The 7,411-nt window shown below is 45.9% G+C and overlaps 1 pseudogene; it reads left to right on the top strand.

Moving 5' to 3' along the window:
- The first annotated feature begins 244 nt into the window (after positions 1-244).
- Positions 245-7,202, top strand: LOC109733777 (disease resistance protein Pik-2-like; annotated as a pseudogene).
- The last annotated feature ends 209 nt before the right edge of the window (positions 7,203-7,411 follow it).

The raw sequence follows: 7,411 nt of genomic DNA, 5'->3' as shown, positions 1-7,411 counted from the left end.
GTTACGAGCCACCGGGCACGGGATCTTGAATCTGGCACAACGCCGTCACACCAGCGCCACCATGGGCGCAGCCCCAACAACCGCGACCCGGGTGATGGTTGTTGGTGCCCATCGCTGGTTCGCCATTTGTTTTTGTGAACGCGCTGCATGCGCACGTCGAAAAGCTGCCTTGGTACATATTTCTAATCATCTACTTGCTCACAACTTCACAGCTGCTCGCTTTTGTGACCTGCGAGGAAAGGCATGCTTGCTGGTACCCGGTGGATTATGCCTGGTAGATCCAGATCCAATAATTAGGCTCCAAATTAGTCCCCATGGCATGCACATGCCCCGACGAATACTACAAATTAGGTGTAGCTGGCTGTTAGGAGAAGAACAACAACCCCCGTCTCCGCGCTATAAAAGCAGCACTGCAGCTTGCCTTGCTTTGCTACACCGAGTTCATTTCTTACTCCTTCTACTCCTCAACACCCCACCGAACTACCAAAGTGTTGTTTGTGAGAGGATCATATCGGCCGGCCGGAGATAATGGCAGAGACGGTGCTGAGCATGGCGAGGTCCATGCTGGGCGGTGCTATTAGCAAGGCCGCCTCTGCCGCCGCCGACGAGATGAGCCTCCTCATGGGTGTGCGCAAGGATATTTGGTATGTGCACATGCACTTCTTTTGTTTTTGTCATGCACTTCCCACTGCCTCTTACATCCTTTTTTCCCCCTGTTATTAAGAACAACTTGTTGGATGAACATTAGTTGAATATATAAATTCTTGAAACAACCAATTTTTTTTTACTCAACTCTTGTATATAGAATGGCACCAGGCATTCATGGTAGGCTTGAAATCTCTTCATGGGGGTGCATATTTCTTCTTCTTCTTTGCATGTCACGGGCTGCAAGAATGACACAAAGCGAGCTGTAATAAAGTTACTTTTCCATTGTTGATAGGTTCATCAAAGACGAGCTAGCAACGATGCAGGCTTTCCTGGTGGCCGCTGAAGGTATGGAGAAGAAAGATATGCTACTCAAGGTGTGGGCAGAGCAAGTAAGGGAGCTGTCATACAATATTGAAGATTGCCTTGGTGAATTCATGGTGCATGTGGCAAGTCAAAGCTTGTCACAGAAGCTTATGAAGCTCAAAGAACGACATCGAATCGCAGTGCAAATCCGCGATCTCAAATCAAGAGTCGAAGAAGTCAGCAACAGGAACACACGCTACAATCTGATTGAGAAGAACCAAATTACCAGAACCATTGATGAGAGGGATTCTTGCATGGAAGATATCCGCAACCATTCAGCTAGCAACATAGATGAAGCAGGACTTGTGGGGTTTTCCGAGCCCAAACAAGAGTTGATAAAGCTTATAGATGTCCATGCCAAAAATGGTCCTGCTCAGGTAGTATGCGTCGTCGGCATGGGCGGTTTGGGTAAGACTACTCTTACCAGGAAGGTTTATGAAAGTATGGAGAACTTTTGCCAGGATGGAGCTTCTCAAGGTTATGATCAAAGAATTTTTTGGCAAGGAAGCATTGAAGAAGCAACTTGAAGGTAATGTAGTTCGAGAAGAGGACCTCGCCAACTATCTGAGGAAAGAGCTGCTTGAAAAGAGGTACTTTGTTGTACTTGATGATTTGTGGAACATCGATGATTGGAACTGGATAAAAAATTTTGCTTTTCCGAGTAGTAACAACAAAGGTAGCCGAATATTGGTAAGAACACGTGATGTTGGTTTAGCTAAGAAGTGCTCATTGGAATCTTCCATACCACTTATCTACCACCATAAACCCCTAGAAACAAATGATGCCATATATTTGCTATTAAGGAAGACTAGGAGAAGTGAGAAGGACATGGATAATGATGTGAAAATGAGGGAAATAGTTACCAAGATAGTCAAAAAGTCAGGACTGTTACCACTAGCTATTCTCACAATAGGAGGCATGCTTGCCACTAGAGAGGTTAGTGAATGGCAAAGTATTTACAACCAGATCCCCTTAGAGCTAGAGAGCAACCGAAGTCTTGAAGCAATGAGGAGGATGGTTACCCTAAGTTACAACCACTTGCCTTCTCATCTGAAGTCATGTTTTCTATATTTAAGCATATTTCCTGAGGATTTTGAAATTCAAAGGAGGCGTGTGGTAGAAAGATGGATAGCCGAGGGGTTTGTTATCGTCAGGGATGGGCTAAGTGCTGAGGAGGTTGGAAATAGTTACTTTGATGATCTAGTCAACCGAAGCATGATTCAGCCATCAAGAGTGAACATAGAAGGGGTTGTAAAGAGCTGCCGAGTCCATGATATCGTTCGCGATGTCATGATAGCAATTTCTAGAGATGAGAATTTCGTGTACGTGGCAGGGAATAGTTTGACTAGTGTTGTAAATAAGACCTTCCGCCATGTAGCATACCATGGTATCATGTGCCAAAATATTGGCATGGATTGGAGCCACGTACGGTCAGTAACTGTGTTTGGTGAGAGATCATTGGGGCCATCACCTTCAGTTTGTTCACTTGACATGAGAATGCTCAGAGCCTTAGATCTAGAGAATGCACAATTTCAAGTCACACAGAAGGATATCAGCAACATAGGCTTGTTGCGCCACTTGAAGTATGTGAATTTTTCTGATCCTCGAGGATATTCGGCTATTTATAAACTTCCTAGATCCATAGGGAAATTACAAGGCTTGCGCACTTTGAACATTGGAGACAGCTATATTACAGAACTGCCAACTGAGATTTGTAAACTCAAGAGTCTATGCAGTGTCCGTTGTACCAGAGTTATTAGGTCCTACAGATGGTTTGACCTGGATGAACCTGGGAAATGCTTGGTGAACACACTTTGTCTGCCCATACTGTTCACACCTTTGGTTGATCCTAGTGAACATCCCGAGGTAGTTGCTGAGCTACACATGGCCTGGTCTAGCCGTTGGTCATGGTCAAGAGGTGTGAAGGTGCCAGAAGGAATCGGCAAACTGAAAGAGCTGCAAATACTAGAGGTCGTGGACATCAGACGAACTAGTGGCAAGGCAATTAAAGAGCTAGGTGAGCTTGTGCAGCTGAGAAAACTGAGCGTGGTAACAGAAGGGGCCACCAAGCAAAAATGCAATGTATTGTGTGATGCCATTCAGAAGCTCACTTGCCTCCGCTCTCTTACAGTGAATAATTTTCTTATTGGCTCAGGCGTAACACTAGAGTGGCTGCATGTTGTTTCCTCTCCTCCTCCCCTATTGAGGAGTCTGAAGTTGGATGGATGCCTTGGAGAGATTCCTGGCTGGGTTGGCAGTCTGATACATTTGGTCAAGCTTCGCTTATCCAGGACTGTAATAAAGAAAGAAGGTAAAATCATGGAAATACTAGGGCCACTTCCCAACCTCATGCACCTTCGTCTTGGATACGGCTTTTATAGTGGGGAGAAGTTGGCATTCAAAATGGGAGCATTCCGAAATCTCAAGAAGCTTGGTATTTGTGATCTGGCGAAACTGAGAGAGTTGAAATTTGAGGATGGCACCTCACCCCAGCTGGCAATGATATATATCAGTTGGTGCGAATTGGCATCAGGAATTATTGGAGTCAACCAGCTTCCAAAGCTCAAGCAGATCGCACTTGGTCCCTATGGTCGAGTGGCGAATCTTGCTATGCTGCAAAGTGAAGTGGACGCCCACCCCAACAGTCCCGTGCTGCGACTGTCTGAGGAACGGAGCCACCACGACCTGGGAGGCACCGTCGCCCAAGTGGGAGAAGCAACGGAGGAATCATCATCTCTCCATCCTGAGCCTGCAGCAGCGGGAGGGAGCTCAGAATCGGTGGTGACAACAAACGTCAGGTCAGATAATTGATTCTCTTTCGTTCCATTAATACTAGCCCATATATATAGTGTTGCTATGGAGTGTGATGTGCTAATTAATTTGTATATAGCAGCCAAGACGATCTGCTTTACACTTACAATTCGTGCTGACTGAATCCGAGCAAGTCTCCTGCCACTTCCACCACAATGTAGTAACACTCTGCAGGTACGGCTCAAATCTTGCTCTGTTTCTTATTATTTGTGTTGGCTCACGCATTTTAGTTTCTCCCAACTTCAGTAGATCGGATTTCTAGCTATCTTCTTCCTTTCAGTATGTGCCCACGTATTTTTAAGCTGCACCTGATTATATATAGGCATAGCACGGGCTTGGATTTTTAAGCATGCCACATCTCCTTCTGTTTATGTAGCCACCATGTTACATGTTCTGTACTTACAGTTCCTGGCAATATACTTACAGTCTCCTAGCCATCAAGGCCTCTTGGTTATCTACCGGGTGGCAAACCGTTAGATCTCAGATTGATGAAATGAACCAGTGCTCTGTATATGCATCCAGGTTCAGGTGCGGGTGCAGGAAAAGAGGAAGATACAAATACAGTCAGGATGGTTGACAGCTGCAAGATACGCCAGATTGTTTCTGTATGTTTCCCTACTATGCGCACAACATTCTTGAACGTGTTTCCTTTTAACCTCGATGCTAGACAGGTTAATCAGTTGAATTCATTCTAAAGATTCAGTCAATGTATTCAAGCTTGTGAACACATATGCTTACACGTACCCCTGTTTATATCAAGGCTTCCTTAGTTCTCTACGGGGTGACAACCTGGATTGATGAAATGAACTAGTGCTCCGTGTATGCATTCAGGTTCAGCTGGGCGTGCAGGAAAAGAGGAAGATACAAATGGAGTACTCAGGATGGGTGACATGACCCACGTGCAGCACATTCTGGTGCGTATTTCATTTTAACCTCGACGCCTGACAGTTTAATCTGTCGAATCAATTCTAAAGAGTCGGTGAAGATGATACTGACACCTCTTCAATCTTACAGGCAGAATTAACGGTTGGGCGAACACTGTCTCTATTGTAGTAGATGAAGCAACCGGAGGGGGAGGAATCATCATCTCTCCGTCCCGAGCATGCAGCAGCGGGGGAGACCTCCTCCTCGCAGTCGCAGGCGGTGGTCCTGACCACGAGGAGCGACAGGTCAGCTACCTACTTTCTCTTTCGTTCACTAACTATAGCACATAAGTATATCATCTGAACTGATGATGTCCCTTAATTTGATGTTGTTGTGTAGCAGCCAAGACCCTCACATAAGGCTCTGCTTTGGTGGAAGATGATTTCTGCTCCCGCTGACGATGACGCTTGATGATTGGTCGATGCTGCACCCTTCGTTCTTGCTGATTATCCGCACAGGTCGACGCCTTCGCTCTGTGGTGAAGGTAGAATTTCCGTCTGCTTATTTCCTTCGCTCTGAACCATTGCTATTTCCGTTTGGGTTTCTGATGATGTTTGTCTCTCTATACAGAAGGTGTTGCTCGTTTGCACTTGTTGCTGGTGATGATACGCCCATCTATTTCCACTTATCTGCTGGACATGTAAGGACTAACTTATACTGTAAAATTTGTCGTGGTTTTCTGCTTTGATTTTCCGTTACATCATTTATTTCCTATAATCCATTTTGTTGCAGGGAGCTCCTCAACCTCGCATCTTCCGCCGCCAAGGAATGATCTAGAGTGAATCTGAAGCCTCAAATTCCGTTTCCGAGCCAGGAGAGAGCTAGTCCACGGTGCCTCTGATAGTCAAAGTGCCTCTGAAACGTGAACTGTGAAGTGATCATGTTGATTACTGGTCAGTTATTTATTTTGTAGTTATCAAGTTGTTACGTGTTCTTCATATACTTGCAGTTTTTCGTGTTGTTTTCAACTTGCCAACACATAATATATTTGCCGATTAAATAAAACTAATGCACTCTCTGTAAATGCTTTCCAGCTGGGGAGAAGACGTGGGAAATGCAATGGACTGGAAAACACGTTCAGCTATCAAGCTACATATGCATACAGTGAAGCTGCAATTGGCCATCACGTTCAGCTCTTGAACATCTCTGCTGGCTGGCGGCCTCTAATATGGTGCAAGGTGAAGCTGAGAGGGATCTTGCCATTTCTCCACTGCGAATGGAAGAGGAACGCATTGCTCCTGGGACCTCAATGTAACAGAGGCGAGTAGCAAGCTGCAACTCCATTTTGAGATCTCAGAAGGCGTTTTCAAGTTGCAATTGTTGGCCCAGATGAAGAACCGGTTCTTGGAGAACACCGTGGAATGGACTGGATGATCAACCTGACGAGAAGGCCTGCAATTTTGAATACAGACTTGCTCTGCTTTCTAGTGCGTACTCTGTTTTTCTACAGATGAATTATTACTCTCCATTTGTTGCTGCCACTTTGTCTGCGGTTTGTAAACAGAGAATGATGATTTCATCTGTTGTTATCCATGTTCTGCAAACTTGAGTTGATGAAACACCAGCTTAGATTGCTCAGTTTAAAGCAGCTGCTGCGTGCTTGGATTGGATTGGATTCAGCAACAGGAGAGACAGGGTAAAGGTGGGTGACCTGCAGAGTGCAGACCTCATGCGGAGACCGGCTGCTGCAGCCGAAGCCTTCTTGCTGCCGGCGGCCGCGCTCTTCAGTGGGTGTGGCTTCCTCCGGCCACCAGAATCGCCGCGTCGTTGCGTGTGTTCGTCGCTGGTAGCGGCTGCGGCGCTCGTCGATCGATGCGTCCGATTTTTTTTTTAGGCATCGATGCGTCTCCGACCTAACCCGGGCCTGGTACAAGTTGATATGGGCTTCCCAACTGAAGACGACCCACCACCACAAAACCAGGCCGGTACTATAGGCCCAAGTTGATCCAAGTACATGTAGGCCTTTAAAAGCGAAATCACTAATTAAGGAATACTTAAAGGACACTCCATCTTCCCGGGTCGCGACAAGTGGCGCACATGCAGCGTGCCACTTGTCGCAACCTGGGAGTTTCCTTTTTTCGTAGATCTGTTTATTCAAAACGTTTTATCTCTTAAACCGTGTGTCCAAATCTCGAACCGTTTTCAACATTGGATTCCTCGCGTCGAGATCTTAAAAACTAGATCTCATGTTGATAGGTTTTGATGAACTTTTTTTCACAAAAAAATCGGATTAAAAACCAAACCAAGAGCACGGTTTTTTCCCTTTCTGAAAGAGGCACGCCCGTGCCTCTCGCGAAATCACAACCGTGCCTCTCGTGGAAGCAAAACCGTGACTCTCGTGGAAGGAAAAAAACAGAAAACACGTTTTTTTCCGTTTCCGAGAGGCATGGCCGTGACTTTCGCGAAAGCACACCCATGCCTCTCGCGAAAGCAAAACCGTGACTCTCGCGAAAGAAAAAAAAACAGAAAACACGTATTTTTTCCCTTTCCGAGAGGCATGGCCGTGACTCTCGCGAAAGCACAACCGTGCCTTTCACGGAAGCAAAACCGTGACTCTCGTGAAATAAAAACAAAACAGAAAACGCGTATTTTTTTCCCTTTTCGAGCAGCACGGTCGTGACTCTCGCGAAAGCACAGCTGTGTCTCTCGCGGAAGCAAAACCGTG

This window comes from Aegilops tauschii, chromosome 7 (genome assembly GCF_002575655.3).
Source record: "Aegilops tauschii subsp. strangulata cultivar AL8/78 chromosome 7, Aet v6.0, whole genome shotgun sequence".
NCBI classification, from domain to species: Eukaryota; Viridiplantae; Streptophyta; class Magnoliopsida; order Poales; family Poaceae; genus Aegilops; species Aegilops tauschii.
This window is presented reverse-complemented; position numbering and strand designations above follow the sequence as displayed.